We start from the raw sequence: 27890 nt of genomic DNA, 5'->3' as shown, positions 1-27890 counted from the left end.
CAGGGATCTGATGTGACGTGGTTGCAGAGGCACTGCAGGGTCAGGGATCTGATGTGACATGTGGTTGCAGAGGCACTGCAGGGTCAGAGATCTGATGTGACATGTGGTTGCAGAGGTACTGCAGGGTTAGGGATCTGATGTGACATTTAGTGACAGAGGTACTTCAGGGTCAGGGGATCTGATGTGACATGTGGTTGCAGAGGTACTGCAGGGTTATGGATCTGATGTGACGTGTGGTTGCAGAGGTACTGCAGGGTCAGGGATCTGATGTGACATTTGGTTGCAGAGGTACTGCAGGGTCAGGGATCTGATGTGACATTGCAAAGGTACTGAAGGGTCAGGGATCTGATGTGACATGTTGTTGCAGAGGCACTGCAGGGTCAGGGATCTGATGTGACATGTGGTTGCAGAGGCACTGCAGGGTCAGAGATCTGATGTGACATGTGGTTGCAGAGGTACTGCAGGGTCAGGTATCTGATGTGACATTTAGTGACAGAGGTACTTCAGGGTCAGGGGATCTGATGTGACATGTGGTTGCAGAGGTACTGCAGGGTTAGGGATCTGATGTGACATGTGGTTGCAGAGGTACTGCAGGGTCAGGGATCTGATGTGACATGTGGTTGCAGAGGTACTGCAGGGTCAGGGATCTGATGTGACGTTGTTGCAAAGGTACTGCAGGGTCAGGGATCTGATGTGACATGTGGTTGCAGAGGTACTGCAGAGTCAGGGATCTGATGTGACATGTGGTTGCAGAGGTACTGCAGGGTCAGGGGATCTTATGTGACATGGTTGCAGAGATACTGCAGGGTCAGGGATCTGATGTGACATGTGGTTGCAGAGGTACTGCAGGGTCAGGGATCTGATGTGACATGTGGTTGCAGAGGTACTGCAGAGTCAGGGATCTGATGTGACGTTGCAAAGGTACTGCAGGGTCATGGATCTGATGTGACATGTGGTTGCAGACGTACTGCAGGGTCAGGGATCTGATGTGACATGTGGTTGCAGAGGCACTGCAGGGTCAGAGATCTGATGTGACATGTGGTTGCAGAGGTACTGCAGGGTCAGGGATCTGATGTGACATTTAGTGACAGAGGTACTTCAGGGTCAGGGGATCTGATGTGACATGTGGTTGCAGAGGTACTGCAGGGTTAGGGATCTGATGTGACATGTGGTTGCAGAGGTACTGCAGGGTCAGGGATCTGATGTGACATGTGGTTGCAGAGATACTGCAGGGTCAGGGATCTGATGTGACATGTGGTTGCAGAGGTACTGCAGGGTCAGGGGATCTTATGTGACGTGGTTGCAGAGATACTGCAGGGTCAGGGATCTGATGTGACATGTGGTTGCAGAGGTACTGCAGGGTCAGGGATCTGATGTGACATGTGGTTGCAAAGGTACTGCAGGGTCAGGGATCTGATGGGACATGTGGTTGCAGAGGTACTGCAGGGTCAGGGATCTGATGTGACAGAGGTACTGCAGAGTCAGGGGATCTGATGGGACATGTGGTTGACAGAGGTACTGCAGGGTCAGGGGATCTGATGTGAAATGTGGTTGACAGAGGTACTGCAGGGTCAGGGGATCTGATGTGAAATGTTGTTGACTGGTACTGCAGGGTCAGGGGATCTGATGTGAAATGTGGTTGACAGAGGTACTGCAGGGTCAGGGATCTGATGTGACATGTGGTTGACAGAGGTACTTCAGGGTCAGGGATCTGATGTGACATGTGGTTGACCGAGGTATTGCAGGGTCAGGGGATCTGATGTGAAATGTGGTTGCAGAGGCACTGCAGGGTCAGGGATCTGATGTGACATGTGGTTGCAGAGGCACTGCAGGGTCAGGAATCTGATGTGACATGTGGTTGACAGAGGTACTGCATGTCAGAAATCTGATGTGACATGTGGTTGACAGAGGTACTGCAAAGTGAAGGAATCTGATGTGACATTTAGTGACAGAGGTACTGCAGGGTCAGGGGATCTGATGTGACATGTGGTTGCAGAGGTACTGCAGGGTCAGGGATCTGATGTGACATTTAGTGACAGAGGTACTGCAGGGTCAGGGGATCTGACGTGACGTGGTTGAGAGAGGTACTGCAGGTCAGGGGATCTGATGTGACGTGGTTGACAAAGGTACTGCAGCTCAGGGGATCTGATGTGACATGTGGTTGCAGTGGCACTGCAGGGTCAGGGATCTGATGTGACGTGTGGTTGCAGAGGCACTGCAGGGTCAGGAATCTGATGTGACATGTGGTTGACAGAGGCACTGCAGGGTCAGGAATCTGATGTGACATGTGGTTGACAGAGGCACTGCAGGGTCAGGAATCTGATGTGACATGTGGTTGACAGAGGTACTGCAGGGTCAGGAATCTGATGTGACATGTGGTTGACAGAGGTACTGCAGGGTCAGGGATCTGATGTGACATGTGGTTGCAGAGATACTGCAGGGTCATGTGTCTAATTTAGACCTGATGGGGGGGGTGGTTGTAGGACCATGGAGTCTTTTCTGAGATCTGATGCACCGATATGGCTAAAAGGGGCAGTGGGACCAAGGGTCTGGTCACTTGTTGGTCATTTGTTTTTTTATGGAGGACAGCTGAAATAAACCCTAGGCTATGAAGTAACTAGACATGTCATAAGAAAAAAACACACTATTTAATAGCAGAACTTTATATAATTAAACAATTAGACATATATAATTATGTCAGACGGTAAAGTCAAAATTAAGCTTTCATGATATTAATTTACTTCAATAATCTAATTTGCTTTGTCCTCTAGGTATCTTTTGTTGAGAATACATAGGTAGGCTCAGAAGCACCACTGGGAGCTACCTGCTGATTGGTGGCTGCACATATATGCTTCTTATCATTCGCTCATCAAGTGTGTTCAGCTAGCTCCCAGTAGTGATACAAATAGAATTCAGCAAATCTGATAATATAATTAAATTGGAAAATTATTTAAAATGGTATGTTCTATCTGAGTCATAAAAGAAAAAAAAATGTGATTTCATATTCTTTTAAAGTGAATGTAAATTTTGATGCTAAAGTGCCCGGTTTTTAAAAATTCGACTAAAAACAGGGGCACTTTAATTCATCAAAATTTACATTTCACTCGTGTTGTGAAAAAAAAACCTTATCTTTTAATCTTGACAGCAGCTCCAGCTTCCTCCGGTCGTCGCAACGCCTCTTCCTGGGTCTAAAATGAAGAATCGGGCTACCTCCAATCACGGCGTTGAATCAGACACTGATTCCCCCGTGGGGGAAGCTGTGATTGGAGGATGACCTATCCATCATTTCTGACATCAGAAATGGCTTGTGACGACCGGGGGAAGCTGGAGCTGCTGTCAAGATTAAAAGGTAAGTTTTTTTTTCTCACAACACAAGTGAAATGTAAATTTTGATGAATTAAGGTGCCCCTGTTTTTAATCAAAACCGGGCACTTTAGCATAAAACTTACATTCACTTTAAGTATAGGGCCATTTTAACTGAAATAATAATAATGAAAAAAAGTGCTGCTGGCAAACAGTGAAAATGACAGACTATAATTGTGTATACATTAAAAACTGCACATTAGCAGTTGTTAATATGTAACAAATTATAAAAACAATAAATTGTGATCAACCCCATAGTGAGGGGAACATTTGGGGAAAAAGTACTATATTCTAATGCATTACAGAATTTTATTGTTGCACTAGTAAGTTCTTTTTAAATAAAGAACAGTAAATTCAAAATGAAACATTCATAATTCAGATAGAGAATCAATTTTAAACCACTTTCCTATTTTTTTTTTCTTTCAGTAATCAAATTTGCTGTGTTCTCTTTGTATCCTTTTGTTAAAAAGTAAAGCTAGATAGGCTGATAGGAGTTTGGAGAGTGCATGTGTCTTATAGCATTCTATCACAGCAGTGTTTGCAACTAGGTATAACATTGCTATTAACAGTGTTGCAAACACTATTGCTGGATGGATAAAGACATGTGCACGCTCCTGAGATCACCTACGGTTACTCTTTAACAAAGGATACAAAGAGAACCAAGCAAAATTGATAGCAAAATAAATTAAAAAGGTTATTTAAAATTGCATGCTAGTGTAGATACACCTGATGGGATGCATACTGTGTGTTTCTGTTGCTGTGTGTGTGTCTGGTGTAGATACACCTGATGGGATGCATTATGTATGTGTTTCTGCTGCTGTGTGTGTGTGTCTGGTGTAGATACACCTGATGGGATGCATTATGTATGTGTTTCTGTTGCTGTGTGTGCGTCTGGTGTAGATACACCTGATGGATGCATGATGTATTTATTTATGTTAGTGTGTGTGTGTGCCTGGTGTAGATACACCTGATGGGATGCATGCTGTGTGTTTTTGTTGCTGTGTGTGTGCCTGGTGTAGATACACCTGATGGGATGCATTATGTATGTGTTTCTGTTACTGTGTGTGTGCCTGGTGTAGATACACCTGATGGGATGCATGCTGTGTGTTTTTGTTGCTGTGTGTGTGCCTGGTGTAGATACACCTGATGGGATGCATTATGTATGTGTTTCTGTTACTGTGTGTGTGCCTGGTGTAGATACACCTGATGGGATGCATGCTGTGTGTTTTTGTTGCTGTGTGTGTGCCTGGTGTAGATACACCTGATGGGATGCATTATGTATGTGTTTCTGTTGCTGTGTGTGTGCCTGGTGTAGATACACATGATGGGATGCATGATGTATGTGTTTCTGTTGCTGTGTGTGTCTGGTGTAGATACACCTGATGGGATGCATTATGTATGTGTTTCTGTTGCTGTGTGTGTGTCTGGTGTAGATACACCTGATGGATGCATGATGTATGTATTTCTGTTACTGTGTGTGTGCCTGGTGTAGATACACCTGATGGGATGCATGCTGTGTGTTTTTCTGTTGCTGTGTGTGTGCCTGGTGTAGATACACCTGATGGAATGCATGCTGTGTGTTTTTCTGTTGCTGTGTGTGTGGCTGGTGTAGATGTATCTGATGGAATGCATTATGTATGTGTTTCTGTTGCTGTTTGTGTGTCTGGTGTAGATACACCTGATGGGATGCATGATGTATGTGTTGCTGTGTGTGTGCCTGGTGTAGATACACCTGATGGGATGCATTATGTATGTATTTATGTTGCTGTGTGTGTACACCTGATGGGATGCATGATGTATGTGTTTCTGTTGCTGTGTGTGTGCCTGGTGTAGATGTATCTGATGGAATGCATTATGTATGTGTTTCTGTTGCTGTGTGTGTGTCTGGTGTAGATACACCTGATGGGATGCATGATGTATGTGTTGCTGTGTGTGTGCCTGGTGTAGATACACCTGATGGGATGCATTATGTATGTGTTTCTGTTGCTGTGTGTGTGCCTGGTGTAGATACACCTGATGGGATGCATGCTGTATGTGTTTCTGTTGCTGTGTTTGTGCCTGGTGTAGATACACCTGATGGGATGCATGGTGTATGTGTTGCTGTGCGTGTGCCTGGTGTAGATACACCTGATGGGATGCATTATGTATGTGTTTCTGTTGCTGTGTGTGTGCCTGGTGTAGATACACCTGATGGGATGCATGCTGTATGTGTTTCTGTTGCTGTGTGTGTGCCTGGTGTAGATACACCTGATGGGATGCATGCTGTGTGTTTTTCTGTTGCTGTGTGTGTGCCTGGTGTAGATACACCTGATGGGATGCATGCTGTGTGTTTTTCTGTTGCTGTGTGTGTGTCTGGTGTAGATACACCTGATGGGATGCATGATGTATGTGTTTCTGTTGCTGTGTGTGTGTCTGGTGTAGATGTATCTGATGGAATGCATGATGTATGTGTTTCTGTTGCTGTGTGTGTGTCTGGTGTAGATACACCTGATGGGATGCATGATGTATGTGTTTCTGTTGCTGTGTGTGTGCCTGGTGTAGATACACCTGATGGGATGCATGCTGTATGTGTTTCTGTTGCTGTGTTTGTGCCTGGTGTAGATACACCTGATGGGATGCATGATGTATGTGTTTCTGTTGCTGTGTGTGTGCCTGGTGTAGATACACCTGATGGGATGCATGCTGTATGTGTTTCTGTTGCTGTGTTTGTGCCTGGTGTAGATACACCTGATGGGATGCATGATGTATGTGTTTCTGTTGCTGTGTGTGTGCCTGGTGTAGATACACCTGATGGGATGCATGCTGTATGTGTTTCTGTTGCTGTGTTTGTGCCTGGTGTAGATACACCTGATGGGATGCATGATGTATGTGTTTCTGTTGCTGTGTTTGTGCCTGGTGTAGATACACCTGATGGGATGCATGCTGTATGTGTTTCTGTTGCTGTGTTTGTGCCTGGTGTAGATACACCTGATGGGATGCATGCTGTGTGTTTTTCTGTTGCTGTGTGTGTGCCTGGTGTAGATGTATCTGATGGAATGCATTATGTATGTGTTTCTGTTGCTGTGTGTGTGCCTGGTGTAGATACACCTGATGGGATGCATGCTGTATGTGTTTCTGTTGCTGTGTTTGTGCCTGGTGTAGATACACCTGATGGGATGCATGCTGTGTGTTTTTGTTGCTGTGTGTGTGCCTGGTGTAGATACACCTGATGGGATGCATTATGTATGTGTTTCTGTTACTGTGTGTGTGCCTGGTGTAGATACACCTGATGGGATGCATGCTGTGTGTTTTTGTTGCTGTGTGTGTGCCTGGTGTAGATACACCTGATGGGATGCATTATGTATGTGTTTCTGTTGCTGTGTGTGTGCCTGGTGTAGATACACATGATGGGATGCATGATGTATGTGTTTCTGTTGCTGTGTGTGTCTGGTGTAGATACACCTGATGGGATGCATTATGTATGTGTTTCTGTTGCTGTGTGTGTGTCTGGTGTAGATACACCTGATGGATGCATGATGTATGTATTTCTGTTACTGTGTGTGTGCCTGGTGTAGATACACCTGATGGGATGCATGCTGTGTGTTTTTCTGTTGCTGTGTGTGTGCCTGGTGTAGATACACCTGATGGAATGCATGCTGTGTGTTTTTCTGTTGCTGTGTGTGTGGCTGGTGTAGATGTATCTGATGGAATGCATTATGTATGTGTTTCTGTTGCTGTTTGTGTGTCTGGTGTAGATACACCTGATGGGATGCATGATGTATGTGTTGCTGTGTGTGTGCCTGGTGTAGATACACCTGATGGGATGCATTATGTATGTATTTATGTTGCTGTGTGTGTACACCTGATGGGATGCATGATGTATGTGTTTCTGTTGCTGTGTGTGTGCCTGGTGTAGATGTATCTGATGGAATGCATTATGTATGTGTTTCTGTTGCTGTGTGTGTGTCTGGTGTAGATACACCTGATGGGATGCATGATGTATGTGTTGCTGTGTGTGTGCCTGGTGTAGATACACCTGATGGGATGCATTATGTATGTGTTTCTGTTGCTGTGTGTGTGCCTGGTGTAGATACACCTGATGGGATGCATGCTGTATGTGTTTCTGTTGCTGTGTTTGTGCCTGGTGTAGATACACCTGATGGGATGCATGGTGTATGTGTTGCTGTGCGTGTGCCTGGTGTAGATACACCTGATGGGATGCATTATGTATGTGTTTCTGTTGCTGTGTGTGTGCCTGGTGTAGATACACCTGATGGGATGCATGCTGTATGTGTTTCTGTTGCTGTGTGTGTGCCTGGTGTAGATACACCTGATGGGATGCATGCTGTGTGTTTTTCTGTTGCTGTGTGTGTGCCTGGTGTAGATACACCTGATGGGATGCATGCTGTGTGTTTTTCTGTTGCTGTGTGTGTGTCTGGTGTAGATACACCTGATGGGATGCATGATGTATGTGTTTCTGTTGCTGTGTGTGTGTCTGGTGTAGATGTATCTGATGGAATGCATGATGTATGTGTTTCTGTTGCTGTGTGTGTGTCTGGTGTAGATACACCTGATGGGATGCATGATGTATGTGTTTCTGTTGCTGTGTGTGTGCCTGGTGTAGATACACCTGATGGGATGCATGCTGTATGTGTTTCTGTTGCTGTGTTTGTGCCTGGTGTAGATACACCTGATGGGATGCATGATGTATGTGTTTCTGTTGCTGTGTGTGTGCCTGGTGTAGATACACCTGATGGGATGCATGCTGTATGTGTTTCTGTTGCTGTGTTTGTGCCTGGTGTAGATACACCTGATGGGATGCATGATGTATGTGTTTCTGTTGCTGTGTTTGTGCCTGGTGTAGATACACCTGATGGGATGCATGCTGTGTGTGTTTCTGTTGCTGTGTTTGTGCCTGGTATAGATACACCTGATGGGATGCATGCTGTATGTTTTTATGTTGCTGTGTGTGTGTCTGGTGTAGATGCACCAGATGTGATGCATGATGTGTGTATGTTGCTGTGTGTGCGCCTGGTATAGATACACCTGATGTGATGCATGCTGTATGTTTTTCTGTTGCTGTGTGTGTGCCTGGTGTAGATGCACCGGATGTGATGCATGATGTGTGTATTTATGTTGCTGTGTGTGTGCCTGGTATAGATACACCTGATGGGATGCATGCTGTGTGAGTTTCTGTTGCTGTGTGCGTGCCTGGTTTAGAGACACCTGATGGGATGTATGCTGTATGTGTTTCTGTTACCGTGTTCGTTAGCCTGGTGTAGATGTACGTGTTGGGATGCATGTGTTTCTGTTGCTGTGTGTGTGCCTGGTGTAGATGTTCCTGATCAGATACATGGTGTGTATGTTTCTGCTGCTGTGTGTGACTGGTGTAGATGTATGTGTTGGGATGCAGGATGTGTGTGTTTCTGTTTCTGTGTGTGTGCCTGGTGTAGTAAACCTGATGGGATGCATGATGTATGTGTTTCTGTTGCTGTGTGTGTGCCTGGTGTAAAGACACCTGATGGGATGCATGCTGTGTATGTTTCTGTTGTTGTGTTTGTGCCTGATGTAGATGTACGTGTTGGGATGCATGCTGTGTGTGTTTCTGTTACTGTGTGTGTGCCTGGTGTAGTAAACCGGATGGGATGCATGATGTATGTGTTTCTGTTACTGTGTGTGTGCCTGGTGTAGAGACACCTGATGGGATGTATGCTCTATGTGTTTCTGTTACCGTGTGCGTTAGCCTGGTGTAGATGTACGTGTTGGTATGCATGTGTTTCTGTTGCTGTGTGTGTGCCTGGTGTAGATGTTCCTGATCAGATACATGGTGTGTATGTTTCTGCTGCTGTGTGTGACTGGTGTAGATGTATGTGTTGGGATGCAGGATGTGTGTGTTTCTGTTGCTGTGTGTGTGCCTGGTGTAGTAAACCTGATGGGATGCATGATGTATGTGTTTCTGTTGCTGTGTGTGTGCCTGGTGTAAAGACACCTGATGGAATGCATGCTGTGTATGTTTCTGTTGTTGTGTTTGTGCCTGATGTAGATGTACGTGTTGGGATGCATGCTGTGTGTGTTTCTGTTACTGTGTGTGCCTGGTGTAGTAAACCGGATGGGATGCATGCTGTGTGTGTTTCTGTTGTGTGTTTGTGCGTGATGTAGATGTACGTGATGGGATGCATGCTGTATGTGTGCCTGGTGTAGTAAACCTGACGGGATGTATGCTATGTGTGTTTCTGTTGCTGTGTGTGTGCCTGGTGTAGACACCTGATGGGATGTATGCTATGTGTGTTTCTGTTGTGTTTGTGCTTGGTGTAGATGTACGTGATGGGATGCATGTTGTGTGTGTTTCTGCTGCTATGTTTGCACCTGATGTGCATGGATCTAGTATGTGTAAATGCTTTTTTAAAATATTTTTTTATGCATTATCATTTGTCACCTATTTCACTAGCTTTTAAGGTCTTGAAACTCAACAAATTGTCCCTTATTGCCTTGTGATTACATTGTAGGATTCTGTACATTTGCATTTTTGTGTGGGTTCATTTTCACTGTAATGTTCTGTGAATTCTTATTGACTGTAGGCTAGTGCAGGAAAAGTATTAATTACTGGCATAGTTCAAATAATTCTCTGTATGAAATCCAGTCATGATATTTGCCTAAAGGGTATAGGTTAAACATAAAAAATATTCAATATTTTATATAGAAATGCAGAGGGGAAAATGCTGTAATGCATTTAACCATAGCACTAATGCTAAACTCATAGGCAAACAATAGTGCTACTGCTGGCACTAAGCTGCTACTGCAGGCACTAAGCTGCTACTGCTGGCACTAAGCTGCTACTGCTGGCACTAAGCTGCTACTGTTGGCACTAAGCTGCTACTGCTGGCACTAAGCTGCTACTGGCACTAAGCTGCTACTGCTGGCACTAAGCTGCTACTGCTGGCACTAAGCTGCTACTGCAGGCACTAAGCTGCTACTGCAGGCACTAAGCTGCTACTGCTGGCACTAAGCTGCTACTGGCACTAAGCTGCTACTGCTGGCACTAAGCTGCTACTGCAGGCACTAAGCTGCTACTGCAGGCACTAAGCTGCTACTGCTGGTACTAAGCTGCTACTGCAGGCACTAAGCTGCTACTGCAGGCACTAAGCTGCTACTGCAGGCACTAAGCTGCTACTGCTGGCACTAAGCTGCTACTGGCACTAAGCTGCTACTGCTGGCACTAAGCTGCTACTGCTGGCACTAAGCTGCTACTGCAGGCACTAAGCTGCTACTGCTGGCACTAAGCTGCTACTGCAGGCACTAAGCTGCTACTGCTGGCACTAAGCTGCTACTGCTGGCACTAAGCTGCTACTGCTGGCACTAAGCTGCTACTGCAGGCACTAAGCTGCTACTGCTGGCACTAAGCTGCTACTGCTGGCACTAAGCTGCTACTGGCACTAAGCTTCTACTGCAGGCACTAAGCTGCTACTGCTGGCACTAAGCTGCTACTGCTGGCACTAAGCTGCTACTTCAGGCACTAAGCTGCTACTGCTGGCACGAAGCTCCCTGTTTACATATATTGGTATCCCAGACCAAACCCTCAATGAGATGAAATGCGTGTGCTATCTTTGTGAGTTGGTCACTATTTAACAGTTGAACTATTCAGGAAATACAAGCTACCAGTGCATGCAACCAGCATCATAATACAGAACTCCCAATTCAAATAATGACACACTATTTGAGGACTGTTCTCCAAATCCCAGTAATGAGCAGTACAATCACACTGTGCAAATCTCTTCCAACAGGTTTACAGTTGTTACTCATAATAAGTAGCCGTTCTACTGGGTGCACAGGGGTACAAAAGCATCCTAATAATTTAGGCTGCACCCCATTGTGTTGGCATTTTTTGGGCTGAGGGAAGGGTGAAAGCTGTCTTCCCATACACTGACATTTCCAACCTAGCCACACCCAGGTTTTGGCATCCACACCCATGTACTGCCCACTCATCTTATTGCACACCAACCACGCCCATGCAAAACTCATGATTCCACCCTTATTTGCCCCGACTCAGACCCCAGCCTCCAGGTCCAGAACATGCAGGCAGTTTTAAAGGGTGATTGTTTCCCAAAATTTTCACTCCTAGAACTGCCCCTGCACATCACAATAAAACACTAAAACATACACAAAATGATTAAAAAACTAGAGTTCATAAATTTGTATATGTCAGGTTAAAAGTACAGTACATCAATGTTGTCTTTTTAATCATCATTGTAAGTACATACTTTGAGACTTTACAAATGTATTGCAAAGTATTAAAAGGATATGAGACCCAATTTTTTTTTATTTATATGATTCAGATAGAGCAGGCAATTTTAAGCAACTTTCAAATTTACTCCTATTATACATTTTTCTTCGTTCTCTTGCTATCTTTATTTGAAAAAGAAGGCATCTAAGCTAAGGAGCCAGACATTTTTTTGTTTAGAACACTGGACAGCACTTGTTTATTGGTGGGTGAATTTATCCACCAATCAGCAAGAACAACCCAGGTTGTTCACCAAAAACATTCTTGCTTTTTGAATAAAGATACCAAGAGAATGAAGAAAATTTGACAATAGGAGTAACTTAGAAAGTTGCTTAAAATTGCCTGCTCTATCTGAATCATGAAAGAAAAATTTGGGTTCAGTGTCCCTTTTAAGTATAACATTTGAATATTCAGGAGCAACATTTTAATGAAATTCAAAAAAAAGTTTCATTGCAAGTAATTTCTAATACATTTTTTGAAACTAATGATTAATATTAATACCCATAAGCATCAAGTGTTTTAGGCATGAAAATAGCAGGAATCCATCAATAAGAAACAGCAAAGATTAAATTATATACAACGTATATTATTACACATTATATGTAAGGGTCTATGCCTTGAAGAAATGCTTTAACAAAAGAAAATGTGTAAATTTGTTTCACCTTGTGTGTGAGCTGGTCATAAAGACGTTTTTAAATGATATTCTATAAAGTGTCAGTTTTATTATAGTCCTTAAAGGGACATTAAACCCAAACATTTTCTTTCACGATTCAGAAAGAGAATACAATTTTAAACAACTTTACAATTTACTTCTATTATCTAATTTGCTGCAATCTTTAGATATCCTTTGTTAAAGAAATAGCAATGCATATTGGTGAGCCAATCACATCAGGCATCTATGTGTAGCTACCAATCAGAAGCTACTGAGCCTATCTAGATATGCTTTTCAGGAAAGAATATCAAGAGAATGAAGCAAATTAGATCATTGAAGTAAATTAGAAAGTTGTTTAAAATTGTATTCTCTATCTAAATTATGAAAGAAAAAAATTGGGTTTAATGTCCCTTTAAAGGGACATAAAACCCAGATGTTTTTTCTTTCATGATGCAGATAGAGAATACAATTTTAAACAACTTTACAATTTACTTCTATTGTCACATTGTCTTCGTTTTCTTGTTATCCTTCATTGAAAAGCAGGAAAGTAAGCTCAGGAGCGTGCACATGATTGCAGCACTATATGGCAGCAATTTTGCAACAATGTTATACATTAGCAAGAGCACTAGATGGCAGCACTCAATCCTGTTGTGTAGTACTCCAGACGTGCATGCTGCCATCTAGATATCTCTTCAACAAGGAAAAACATGAGAACAAAACACATTTCATAAAAGAAGTAAATTAGAAACTTTTTTAACAAATTGTATTCTCTATCTGAATCATAAAAGAACAAAATGGGGTTATGTCCCTTTAATGTAGTAAAGCATTTGTTCTTTGCACCGTGCACTTTAGGTACAGATTTGTTAAAGGGACATAAAACCCACATTTTTTTCTTTCATGGTATAGATAGAGCATAACATTTTAAACAACTTTCTAATTTACTTCTATTATCAAATAATCTTCGTTTTCTTGTTATCCTGTGTTGAAAAGCAGAAAATGTAAGCTCAACAGTGTGCACGTGTCTGCAGCACTATATGGCAGGGACACTAGATGGCAGCATTATTTCCTGTCATGTAGTGCATCAGGCATGCGCACGCTACCTACCTAGGTATCTCTTCAACAAAGAATAGCATGAGAATGAAATACATTTGATAATAGAAGTAAATTGGAAACTTTTTAAAAATTGTATTCTCTATCCAAATTATGAAAGAAATTTTTTTGGGTTTAATGTCCCTTTAAACAACTTTCTAATTTGCTCCTATTAGCAAGTTTTCTTTGTTCTCTTTGTATCTTTATTTGAAAAGCAGGAATTTTTGGTTTAGCACCTAAATAGCGTTTTTTTGATTACACTCATGCTTTTTCAAATAAACATACCAAGAGAATGAAGAAAAATGAGATAAAATTAGTAAATTGGAAAGTTGCTTAAAATTACATGCTCTATCTGAATCATGAAAAAAAAAAATGTGGTTTAATATCCCTTTAAGATTCAGAATGAATACAGTACTGTATTAAAGAAAACAATATTGTTACCACAAAGGATTATTTACAAATACTTATAAAGAATAATCACATGCTCATGGATTATCTCATTCTCAAAAATATTAAAGGGATATGAGACCCAAAAATGTTCTTTTGTGATTCAGACAGAGCATACAATTTCAGTTATTAAATTTACGTTGTTCCCATGGTATTCTTTGTTGAAGAGATACCTAGGTAGACGTCTGGAGCACTGCATGACAGGAAATAGTGCTGCTATCTACTGCTCTTGCAAATGGATGACATTTTTGCCTTAGGGGTATATTTATTAATGTGCGAGCGGACATGATACGATGTAGCGTATCATGTCCGCTGCACATCGATAAATGCTGACAGCATACGCTCTCGGCATTAATCATTGCACCAGCAGTTCTTGTGAACTGCTTGTGCAATGCTGCCCCCTGCAGATTTGCGTCCGTTAGCAGGGGGTGTCAATCAACCTGATCGTATTAGATTGGGTTGATTTCTGTCCGCGGCCTCAGAGCAGGCAGACAAGTTATGGAGCAGCGTTCTTGATAAATTGACCCCATAGAGTGCTCCAAACACGTGCACACTCTTGAGCTTACATCCCTGCCTTAAAAAAAATACTAAAAGAATGATTTTTTTTTGTAAATAAAAGAAGTAAATTAGAAAGTTGTTTAAAATTGCATGTTCTATCTGAATCGTAAAAAAATGTGTTTCATGTCCGTGTAAGCAAAAGTTTAGAAGAATATGTTACATAAAAATAAATCTTACATAAAATGCCCAGTAAACTCTTAAAGGGACACTAAACCCAAATTTTGTCTTTCATGATTCAGATAGAGCATGCAATTTTAAGCAACTTTCTAATTTACTCCTATTATCAATTTTTCTTTGTTCTCTTGCTATCTTTATTTAAAATGCAGGAATGTGTTGCATAGGAGCCGGCCCATTTTTGGTTTAGAACCTGGGTTATGCTTGTTTATTGGTGGGTAAATGTAAGCCTCCAATAAGCAACCGCTATCCATGGTGCTGAACCTAAAATGGGCTGGCTGTTAAGATTTACATTCCTGCTTTTAAAATAAAGATAGCAAGAGAACGAAGAAAAATTGATAATAGGAGTAAATTAGAAAGTTGTTTACAATTTCATGCTCTATCTGAATCATGAAAGAAAAAATTTGGCATCAGTGTCCCTTTAAGGTATCAGTCCAAACAACTATAATGTAAAGGATAGACCCGCCACTAAAGGGGCATTGTGTTAGCGATTTGCATTTCTTACATCATCAGGGGACTGTGTAGAATATTCCGCAGATAGAAGAGAACCCGCGCATCACACAGCGAAGGCCTCTAACACGCCGTTTATGAAAGAACCTTCACACGGGATGTTGAAGACTTTAGAACATTTCACAAGCACTTTTTAAAGTGAAATGAATAGCTTTGCAACTAGTATTATAATAAGCTTTAAATTATAGGGCCCTATGACCAAAATAACAACTGCAAAAATCACTTCCTAGCTGCTTACAGCCAGCCCTGCTGCACTATATAAAGTTCTACTTTCAAGAAATCTCATTGGCGAAAACACTCACTGCAACTCAATAATGACGGAGTACATCAAGATTCGTACCCTTCCTTGTCAAAGCTGTGAGTGTCACATCAGCTCTATTATAATTAAAGGCACAGTCTAGGCCAAAATAAACTTTCATGATTCAGATAGGGCATGTCATTTTAAACAATTTTCCAACTTACTTTTATCACCAATTTTGCTTTGTTCTCTAGGTATTCTTAGTTGAAAGCTTAACCTAGGAGGTTCATATGCTAATTTCTTAGACCTTGAAGGCCACCTCTTTTCAGAATGCATTTGAACAGTTTTTCACCACTAGAGGGTGTTAGTTCATGTATTTCATATAGATAACACTGTGCTCGTGCACGTGAAGTTATCTGGGAGCAGGCACTGATTGGCTAAACTGCAAGTCTGTCAAAAGAACTGAAATAAAGGGGCAGTTTGCAGAGGCTTAGATACAAGATAATCACAGAGGTAAAAAGTGTATTAATATAACTGTTTTGGTTATGCAAAACTGGGAAATGGGTAATAAAGGGATTATCTATCTTTTAAAACAATAAAAATTCTGGTGTAGACTGTCCCTTTAAAGAAGCCACAGCTGTTCACGCATTGGTACATAGTACGAATTCCACTGTGGGGAAAAACCAGAGTCACAAAAATGTTTTCAAAACATAATAAAATAAATTAATTCAAACAGGGAACAATGCACCCTTTATAAAACAGTCCCCTCGAACATAGGAACAAATAAAAGTAAAAGAAAAATTGAAAAAACAAAACGTTTCAATAGGGAGGCACGACCACAAGACGATGCACTTCTTTAAAGAGACAATAAATGTTCGTACATGATTCATATAGAGCATGCAATTTTAAACAATTTTCCAATTTACTTCTATTATCTAATTTGCTTTGTTTTAAAAAAAAATGTACTTAAGTATGCTCAGGTGCAGCAATGCACTACTGGGAGTTGCTGATTGGTGGCTGAAGATATATGTCTCTTGTTATTGGCTCACCAACTTTGTTCAGCTAGCACCCAGTAGTACATTGCTGCTCTTTCATAAAAAAAAAATGAAGCAAATTAGATAATTGAAATAAATTGGAAAGTGATATAAAATGTTATGGTCTATCTGAATCATGAATCAAAAATTTTAGATTTCATGTTACTTTAAAGGGATAGTCTAGTCAAAATCAAACTTTCATGATTCAGATAGAGTATGTCATTTTAATCAACTTTCTTATTTACTCCTATTAGCAATTTTTCTTTGTTCTCTTGGTAATCTTTATTTGAATGTAAGCTTAGGAGCCGGCCCATTTTTGGTTCAGTACCTGGGTAGCACTTGTTGATTGGTGGCTACATTTAGACACCAATCAGAAAGTGCTACCCAGGTTCTGAACCAAAAATGGTCCGGCTCCTATGCTTACATTCTTGCTTTTTCAAATAAAGATACCAAGAGAACAAAGAAAAATTTATAATAGGAATAAATTAAAAAATTGTTTAAAATTGCTGCTCTATCTGAATCATGAAAGTTTAATTTTGACTAGACTATTCCTTTAAGAATTCTGCATGCTAGGATGAGGATTAGGTGATAAACCCTGGTCTCTCCCCAGTACGCCCACATTTAGACACTCCTGTTACCAGTGAGGTTTTTGAGAAACGTTTTGTTCTATTCAGTGAGACTAATTTATCCTAATAAAACAACCAAATAAAGATTTTTACACTGACAAGGTAACTCGTTTTGCAAGCTCGTTTCTGAAATATGTTTGTAAATATTGTTTTAACAAGTTGTTAGCGGCTGTGATTTGTGTGATATGTATTAACCATCTCACACAACTAAAGCTACCACATTTCCAGAACAGCTGAAACTATGTTCAATGAATTTCAAGCATGACTTTGCCTCTATGGGTAAGATGTATCATTGCTATTCTCCTATATTTGCTCCTGAAAATGTGCCACCGAATAAATGCCCCTATTTATCATTCAAAAATACGCCTAAAATTTGGCACGTTCGACTGTAAAATTCTTATACTCTGTTCCTGCACTCCTTAGCGCACAGGTGTGCCAAAAAAATGGTTAAATTAAATTGTTTTAGTCGTATTTCTGATAGTACGCCTCATTAATTGGACTATTTACACTTTTTTTTTCTCCTTTAGAGGACTGAAAGTGTCTGCATTAAAGTCCTCTATAACGCAAAAATAATATATAATGGAGCACAAATAAATATATATTTGAGCGCAAAAAAATAACATATAAAAGGGCGCAAAAATAATCTATTGGGGCACAAAAATAATATATAAAACAAGCGCAAAATAATGAAAAAAAAATTTCTCTTCCATGACAGTTTGTTGAAGAGGGGTGTTATTGATAAACAAGGTGCCCATGGAGAATCGCAAAAAAAAAATTTGAGCGCACACATGCACTTCTGTAAATGCGAGCTGAGGAGAACCCATAGGGAAATTAACCGGAGAATTGTCCTTGCGCTTAATAAATCTTGCTAATGAAAAGGCTCATTGGCATCTTTATGGGCGTCTATGCATTTAGCCCACTGAAGCCAGGGGAAATTAAAATACACCATACATTATAGTAGATAAACTTTTATTTATTTTTATTTAAGTTTTGACGATAAAACAATACTTAAGTTACAAATAACATATCAGACTCAAATCTGCCAAAAACATACGCAAACTCTGGTACTTTAGAATTGTTAAAGGGACATGAAATCCAAAAACGTTCATGATTTAGGTAGAGAAGACAATTTTAAACAACGCTCCAATTTACTTCTATTATCTAATTTGCTTCATTCTTTTTGTATCCCTTGTTTAAGGAGCAGCAATGCATTACTGGGAACTATAACTCCAAAAATACTGATGTATTTGACAAAGCCTTTGGGCGAAAAATGTTAGGGCAAGTAAGATTCATGAGGTCCTTATTTTAACTTAGATGTAGTGGTTTTCAGCACTTGTAATTTTTGTAAGCCGCAACGGCAGCGATCACTGGTTTAAATTCTACTTTTATTTTTCCCACTGTCCTTACCTGTATGATGATAATTGCGTTGGTACTCTTACAGCGCAGTGCGCCAGCACTTTGATTATACTTAGGGCTAGATTACAAATGGAGCACTGATTTATTGCACACCCTTAAAGGGCAAATTTATCAGTTTACAGGCTCACGATAAATAACCAGCCATTACAAGTGGCTGGTTAATGCTACCGCAAGCAAGCAATGTGCCCTAATTGCCCCCAAATTTAAGTGTATTGTTGTTTTTTATTAAAAAAAGGAATAGCATTTTTTAAAAAAATAAAGAACAACTGTAAGAAGCAGTTATGAGGGCTGATGTGGGGTGTTAGAAAAAAAACGGCACTGAAAAGAGCTTTTACATAGCGGTCTATGGGAATTGTGCCCAGTAAATATATATGTATATGCTTGTACACATATATATTTACACTTTGCTGCCCATTGCTGAGCGACTTACCCCCTTCGCTGCACTAGGTTCTCAACCACATCTCACGGCATGAGAACAAGGCTCTCATTGGAGCTTATGGAAGCTTGCTCTCGTGACTGCAAATCTTCCCTGCAATGCGAATGCAAGGTCATGTTCGCATTGTGCTCAACTTGTAATACTAGCGCACATTTACGTGCTGGTATTACTGAGTGGAGCACAAATATTGCACTCGCGTAAGCGATATTTTGCGCTACACTCGTAATCTGACCCTTAGTTTGTTCCAATGTAGTATATGTTAAAGGGATAGTAAACCCCAAAATTTTCTCTTTTTATGATTCAGATAGAAGATACAATTTTAAACAACTTTCCAATTTACTTCTATTATCAAATTTGCTTCATTCTCTTGCTATCCATTGCTGAAGGGACAAAACTGCACTACTGGCAGCTAGCTGAACAATCTAGTTAGCCAATCACAAGAGACAAAAGTGTGCAGGCACCAATCAGCAGCTAGCTCCCACTAGTGTATGATATGTGCGTATTCATTTTAAACAAGGGATACTAAGAGAACAAAGCACATTTGAAAATAGAAGTGAATTTAAAAGTGTCTTAAAATTACATTCTCTATCTGAATCATGCAAGTTTAATTTTGACTTTCCTATCCCTTTAATACAGCTAGTGTTATCTCTCAGGATTGCTCTTTGTTACATTCGTGCAGCAAACCTTTTAATATTTTGCCATTTGATACATTTGCATCCATATTAGATTAACTGACAGCCGAGTTCTGCATCGGTCTTGGAGCAAACGGTTCTGTTTTCATATTCAGGGCACATTGCTATAGCATATAATATACCCGTGATATTTATTTTGTTGATCACTTTCCCTTTTTATTATCACTATAATTATACACTAGGGGGCCGATTTATTATTGTGCGGGCGGATATGATCAGTGTCACGGATACCAGAATGCCAAGGCTACCCTCTACTACCTGGCTCACTCCTTTTCACACCTGTTTTGAACTTTTCAGGGCTTACGGGATCTCCCAAATTCTTTCCGTTTGCTGTTTGTACCTTCTCACAGAAGAGCTGATCGCTGACCGCCTACCCTCTTTCCGGCTGGCCGGCCTAGAACTACCGGCCGGCCGCACTACTCTGGACCCCTGCTAATCTTTACACCTAGTTACCCCCTAGGGAGGGCAAGAGGTGGGGTGATTGCCGTAGTTGAGCTCCCTCAGGAACCGGGGGTTTCGGACCCCCTTCAACCACTACTCCACCCGGCTTACCCTTGGCCCACTGCTGCTCTGCCCCCCAGCGACGGATCATGTTGCTTTTTGGACTGAAACACCTTGCGGCACGGATCTCTCCATTGGTACCTGGGAATAGCCGCCGCTCCCTCTGGATCGCCCCAAAATCACCCCCTCTGTACTATGGGGACTGTATGAGACTATGGACACTATGGGGGCACCAGCCTGTCTGGAGGGGCGGGAATGGTGGGAGATCTGGGGGTCAGATAAGACCCTTATCAAGATGAGCTGGGTGTATATAAGTGCGTGTGTTTTCACAATAAAGTATGTTCATGTTCCACCTGAATACTGGTTCTGTCTGGTTATTTGGGTGAGCTCCGGCTATAATCACTTTTCTCCGCTCTGTAGCTACAAGTTCCAGGGACAGGAAGGACACTCTTGGCGGAGCTACCCAGTCGGGGTAGCCGGTGTCTGTCACAATCCGCTGTAGCATACGCTGTCGGCATTTATCATTGCACAAGCATTTCTTGTGAAATGCTTGTGCAATTCCGTCCCCTGCACATTCGCAGCCAATCGGCCGCTAGCAGAGGGTGTCAATCAACCCGATCGTATCCGATCGGGCTGATTGATGACCGCTGCCTCAAAGGTGGCAGACGAGTTAAGGAGCAGCAGTCTTACGACCCCTGCTTCTTAATTTATGTTTCTGGCAAGCCTGAACGCTCACGTGGGAACAGATACATTGGGGTCGATTGACGGGTTGATAAATCGACCCCTAGGAAACTACCAATATATAATACAAATGTATATGTGGATATATTCACATATAATATTAATTTCTTTATCTCCCTAAGGAGTATTGATAGTTTTCCTTTGCTTAAGTTATTCTCTAGGACCTTTTCAGTATTACATAATAAAACTAGGGGATACATAGCAACCTATCCTGCAGGCTTAGCAAACTACTACTACCGACAGACATCGCTGAATGCTGATAGCAAACGCTGTCGGCATTTAACATTGCCCAAGCAGTTCACCAGAACTGCTTGTGCAATTCCGCCCCCTGCAGATTCACGGCCAATCGTCCGCTAGCAGGGGGTGTCAATCGGCCTGATCGTATGGGATCGGGCGGATTGCAGACCGCAGCCTCAGAGGCAGTTGACCAGTTATGTAGCAGCGCTGCTTCATTACTGCGGTTTCCGGCGAGCCTGAAGGCTCGCTCGGAAACAGGGACATCAAGCCCCTAAAGCTCTATCCCTTACTATTGTATAGTCTGTCTGCAGTAGGCAAAACACAAATTTTCACATGCATATACACATTTACATATGTTAATATTTATTTAATATGTGATCCCGGACAGTTAACGGGATCTTCAAGAAAAGTAAGAAAACGGAAATCAGGACCCCAAGATCTAGAAATGGTGTGTAGCAATCAGGTTCTGTAAATGTTTATTTCCAATTCACACTTTCATTCTCATGATTGTCAGTTTCAATAGAGTCGTCTTCATAAATGGGCTTTAAAAACGGGATTACACCTTAGTGCTTTCAAAAGGAATCACGTCTTAGTAACCTCAAACACAAAACCTGTTCACGACATTGTGGTTTTCCGTTGGTTTTTTTTTTGCGGCTACAGTATTGATATCCCAATCACAAAGTGTATATTTTCTTTAATAAAACAAATATATTATCTTTTTTATTTAAAAAAAATAAATAACTGCACAAAGGGGTTAAACTTGGCGGGTGTGGGGTCTTAGAAAAAAAATGATGGCACTGAAAAGTGCCTTTACATAGCATACTATGGGGACTGTGTTTTTAAAAAGTTGTAAGTTCCCACGGGAATAGGACCCTCAATCCCCCCTGTATTTGTTTGTTAAATTTTGTGCAGTCTTTTATTGTAATGTTTCACCGTTGTACTTTTATCTTTGTACCCATGGATAGCGCTGCAGAATCTGTTGGCGCTTTATAAATAAAGAATAATACTGTTATTATATATGTATATGCTTATATACATAGTTACATATTTATGTGTTTATATGTGTATATTCACATATAAACACATAAATATGTATATATTCATATACATATATATTTTAAATATGTTGCCCAACACTGCGCGACTTACCTGCTTCACTGTGCTAGGTTCTCTGCCGTGTCTATCGGTATCAGAAAGAGACTCCCATTGGAGCTTATGGAAGCGCGCTTGTGAGCGCAAAGCTTCCATTTGATGCGAATGCAACGTGGTGTTCGCATTGCACTCATCTTGTATTACCAGCACACATTTGCGTGCGCCGGTATTACTGAGTGGAGTGCAGATGTCGCTCTTGTGAAAGCGCAATTTTGCGCTTCACTCGTAATCTAGTCCTTAAAATTTTTTAAATGTGTATTTCAATGTTTTATTTTTATTAATTAAAGGGATATGAAACCCAAAATTGTTATTTTTAGACTCAGACAAAGCATACAATTTAAAAAAAGTTTCCATTTTACTTCTTTTATAAAATTTGCTTCGTTCCCATGTTATTCTTTATTAAAGCGATACCTAGGTAGGTATTTGAAACACTACATGGCAGGAAATAGTGCTGCCATCTAGTGATCCTGCAAATGGATAACATTCTTGCAAAACTGCTGCCATATAGTGCTCCAGACGTGTGCACGCTCCTGAGCTTATGTCCCTGCTCTTCAACAAAAGATACTGGGCAAGATTACAAGTGGCACGCTATTTTTGGTTTTGCTCGCACGCTAACTGTGCTTGAAGTAAAAAATGAGCATGGCCGCATTCATTTTTTTTTTCATTTTTAAACAGATATTTCTATATACAGTCGTATACAAAAGTTTAGGCACCCCTGACAATTTCCATGATTTTCATTTATAAATAATTGGGTGTTTCATTTTGATCTATCAAATAACTGAAGGACACAGTAATATTTCAGTAGTGAAATGAGGTTTCTTGGATTAACAGAAAATGTGCAATATGCATCCAAACGAAATTAGACAGGTGCATAACTTTGGGCACCTTGTCATTTTGTTGGTTTGAATACCTGTAACTACCTAGCACTGATTAATTGGACACACAATTGGTTTGAACTTCAAAGACATGTGCATCCAATCATGACATGACAGGTGCATCCAATAAGAAAGGGTACTTAAGGTGGCCAATTGCAAGTTGTTGTTCTCTTTGACTCTCCTCTGAAGAGTGACAACATGGGGGCCTCAAAACAACTCTCAAATGACCTGAAAACAAAGATTGTTCAACATTATGGTTTAGGGGAAGGCTACAAAAAGCTATCACAGAGATTTAAGCTGTCAGTGTCCACTGTGAGGAACATAGTGAGGAAATGGAAGACCACAGGCGCAGTTCTTGTTAAGGTCAGAAGTGGCAGGCCAAGTAAAATATCAGAAAGGCAAAGGATGGTGAGAACGGTCAAAAACAGCCCACAGACCACCTCCAAAGACCTACAACATCATCTTGCTGCAGATGGTGTTACTGTGCATCGTTCAACAATTCAGCGCACTTTGCACAAGGAGAAGCTGTATGGGAGAGTGATGAGTAAGAAGCCTTTTCTGCGCTTGAGGTATGCAAACGCATATTTGGACAAGCCAGCTTCATTTTGGAAGAAGGTGTTGTGGACTGATGAAACAAAGATTGAGTTATTTGGTCATAACAAGGGGCGTTATACATGGCAGCAAAAGAACACAGCGTTCCAAGACAAACACTTGCTACCCACAGTAAAATTTGGCGAATGTTCCATCATGCTGTGTGGCCAGTGCCGGTACTGGGAATCTTGTTAAAGTTGAGGGCCGCATAGATTCCACTCAATATCAGCAGATACTTGAGAATAATGTTGAGGAATCAGTCACAAAGTTGAAGTTACGCCGGGGCTGGATATTTCAACAAGACAACAACCCAAAACACTACTCAAAATCTACTCTGGCATTTATGCAGAGGAACAGGTACAATGTTCTGGAATGGCCATCCCTGTCCCCAGACCTAAATATCATTGAAAATCTGTGGGGTGATTGGAAGCTGGCTCTGTTAAAGGAGGCTCTACTAAATATCGATGCAATATTTCTGTTGGGGTGCCCAAATTTATGCACCTGTCTAATTTCGTTTGGATGCATATTGCACATTTTCTGTTAATCCAGTAAACCTCATTTCACTACTGAAATATTACTGTGTCCTTCAGTTATTTGATAGATCAAAATGAAATTGCTGATCCAAACACCCAATTATTTATAAATGAAAATCATGGAAATTGTCAGGGGTGCCTAAACTTTTGCATACAATTGTATATATATATATGGGGTATACTATGGGGTAGATTTATCAATGTGCGGGCGGACATATGCATACGCTGTCAGCATTTATCATTGCACAAGCATTTCTAGTGAAATGCTTGTGCAATGCTGTCCCCTGCACATTCGCAGCCAATCGGCCGCTAGCTAGGGGTGTCCGATTGGGCTGATTGCTGTCCGCCGCCTCAGAGGTGGCAGACGAGTTAAGGAGCAGCAGCCTTATGAAAAATAAGAGGAGTTAATCTGTTATAAATGGGAGACTTTGGGTATAGTTATATAACTTTTATGTGCACGTCCTATGATGAGCCTCTATTAAAATAGATGCACATTTATTCATGCCAGGTAATCACTATTACTGTAGCTAATAAAACATATATTGTAGCTTTATTTTAAAGAGGGACTTTTAGTCTTTAAAATAAGGGGTCTTGGGGGTCTCTAGGCCTTTTCAATGGGCTGTTATATGTGCCTTGAGACTCCTCTTTAAATGTGTGTATGTATTACATTTACTTTATACATATATATATATATATATATATATATATATATATATATATATATATATATATATATATATATATATATATATATATATATAATATGGGGATAGGAGTACAAACGTACACCCAGACCCAAAGGGGGAGCTTCCTACTAACTATGTACAAAACCAATAATAATATTAGAAATATTAAAAACCCTTAAGCAGCTGAACATAAGAGTCCAAATGATCCAAAATGAGGCAGCTCTCTGTCGAAGGACGGTCAAATCCTGGTGTGTCGTGATCTGCAGAAAAAGAACTGAGGCGCCACCATGGCCTAGTACCACCAAAACAGATGTCAAAAGATGCAGAATGACAAATATACTCACAAACATAAAGCACCCAATGGTGCTAGTGGGGCAGGCTGGAACTTTGCAGTAGTCCAGCTCACTGTATACAACCAGCAATGATGTCCAGTCAGATGACTTTGGGGAATACTCCTATTACCTGTATGGACAGAAAGAGCAAACAACCATAGCCCAGTAACGTAAGGACAAGGGCAAAAAGGTAAAGATTTATTGCACTTACAGGAATGGATGCACCTCCAGGTGCAGTAAAAATGGACTGGGGCTTCCCAGCTGACTAATATTACCAACAAAATAGCAAGCAGCAGCATAGAAAGTTCCAATATACCCAACAATGGTGTATCAGTGTAATACACCACAATAGCAAGTGTATATTAAAAGATATTCTTCATTAAAAGGTGACACGTTTATTAGCCTCCAAGGGGCTGTTTCCTCAGGCTATGATACAGAATATAAAAAACACTTGCTATATAAAGGGTTACAGACATTCTCTGATAGGTTAAACAATTAAACAGTCACACCTATATGTGTTCACAATTGATTAGTAGGCATGGTAATGAAAATAAACAATGTCCTAACAGATGGAACATAATATACATGTGATTAACAATTAATTAGTTGACATGACAACCAGAGCAAACAAAAACTTCACATATGCAGATATCAACAAATAATACGACCCAAATTGGTATAAAATAAAAATATATATAAATAAATTAAAAGCATTTACACTGATACACCATTGCTGGATATATTGGAATTTTCTATGCTGCTGTTTTGTTGGTGATATCAGTCAGCTGGGCGGCTGTGAAGCCCCAGTTCGTTTTTACTGCACCTGGAGGTGCATCCCTTCCAGTAAGTGCAATAAATATTTACCTTTTTGCCCTTGTCCTTACGTTACTGGGCTATGGTTGTTTGCTTTTTGTGTCCATACAGGTAATAGGAGTATTCCCCAAAGTCATCTGACTAGACATCATTGCTGGTTGTATACAGTGAGCTGGACTACTGCAAAGTTCCAGCCTGCCCCACTAGCACCGTTGGGTGCTTTATGTTTGTAAATATTTGTCATTCTGCATCTTTTGACATCTGTTTTGGTGGTACTAGGCCATGGTGGCGCCTCAGTTCTTTTTCTGCAGATCTGTATACAGGTGTGTGTGTGTGTGTGTGTATATATATATATATATATATATATATATATATATATATATATATATATATATATATATATATATATATGCAATATATACCTTTCAAAAAGTGGGTATTGGGGGCTAGGACTTATGGGAGCTTCTGGTCTATGATCCCGATTCCCTGGCGGAACAACTTTGCAAGGGTTACATCCATACTAACTTTAGGAACAAATCTAATTTTATACCGAAATTGACTAATAATGTACACACAGAAATTTTGAAACAGTTAGTCATTGAGGATTTTGATCGGATCCCCAAAAACTATAGTAATAAAAGAGATAATCTTTATCCCAATGAGAAGAGAGCTCTAAAGAGCCTCAGAGGAGATAAGTCTCTGGTCATCACACAAGCAGATAAGGGTGGTGGGATAGTGCTTCAAAATTTGGATGATTATTTATTAGAGGCAAGTAAGATCCTTCATGATACATCTTATTACATCCGCTTGAAGCACGATCCCACTGCCCAATATAAGGCCATTTTAAAAGGCTTGGTAGTTGATGCCTTTAACAAAGGCATTATTTTCAAAAAGGAAAAATAATTCTTAATCCCAGATGAACCTAATTTGGCGTTTTTATTATCACTTGCCAAAGGTTCATAAAAATTCCATTTGCCCTCCTGGGCGTCCTATTATAGCCGGTATAAGTAGCCTTACTGATAATGTGTCTTCCTATGTGGATAGCTTGCCTCAGAAATATGTCCTGGGGCTCGAATCATATATTCGTGACTCCTCTGATTTGATCAAAAAATTAGAGTGCTTGGACATCACTTCAGACCTTATCTCTACAACCGGTTTTATAGGTTGAGATAGAGAGAGACATATTGGATCCATGTGCTTAAAAGTATGCATCCTGCCGGTCTAAATCTCAATATTGATTTGGCTGCATTCCATTAAACCCTCTTTATGGCGCAGTAGGACCCGTAGTTCTCTCTCTTTCTCACACTGGTTCGATGTACAATATTCACTTATTAGACTTCCTGTAGATTGGTCCTCTGACAGGTATTTTCTGGGGCTGTAGACTCATTAGACTACATTATTTAGGACACTGTATTCACATTCTGATATTTGCACCAATCTCTTACCGGCTATTCATTCTATCTATAGTCCAATTTGGTATCCCTTATTCATTTAATCCTTCGGTTCATACATCAGTATTAATCCACTGAGTTGTAATTTTCTATTTGGTGATTCTGATTTTGTACGGTCTAGTCACCAGATATCTTATCCTAATGGGATATCCTAATATTTGTGGTCACTTCTATTTTAATGTTAGGGTAAAGGCGTGTTGTCCTGTGCCATCAGTGGTAGCTCTAGTTGAGGGTTACCTACCAAGAGTGTTTTATGAGCCGGTCTGGTCATTAGTTTTTTTTACACGCTGAGCCATAGAAGGGTCTTTTTCTAGATGGACCCCCGATATACGAAAGAACCCCTATTAGGGACACTATCTACCTTGTCATATGATGGGTGTTTTAGTTTCATTTATCAATTATATAATATTGTGTACCTTATCATACGATAGTTATTTTAGTTTATATTTATCAGTCACATTGATATAACCTCACTCATATAGGCTA

General features: G+C 40.7%; 1 protein-coding gene across 1 annotated transcript in view; it reads right to left on the bottom strand.

Annotated features, from left to right (window-relative positions):
* The window catches only part of RASSF1 (Ras association domain family member 1), a 159694-nt gene that overhangs the window by 85106 nt on the left and 46698 nt on the right, over positions 1-27890 (bottom strand). The window lies entirely within an intron of this gene.

The sequence above is a fragment of the Bombina bombina genome, chromosome 7 (genome assembly GCF_027579735.1).
Source record: "Bombina bombina isolate aBomBom1 chromosome 7, aBomBom1.pri, whole genome shotgun sequence".
In the NCBI taxonomy this organism is placed as follows: Eukaryota; Metazoa; Chordata; class Amphibia; order Anura; family Bombinatoridae; genus Bombina; species Bombina bombina.
Note: the sequence above shows the minus strand (reverse complement) of the source record. Positions and strands in the feature narration are given on the sequence as shown.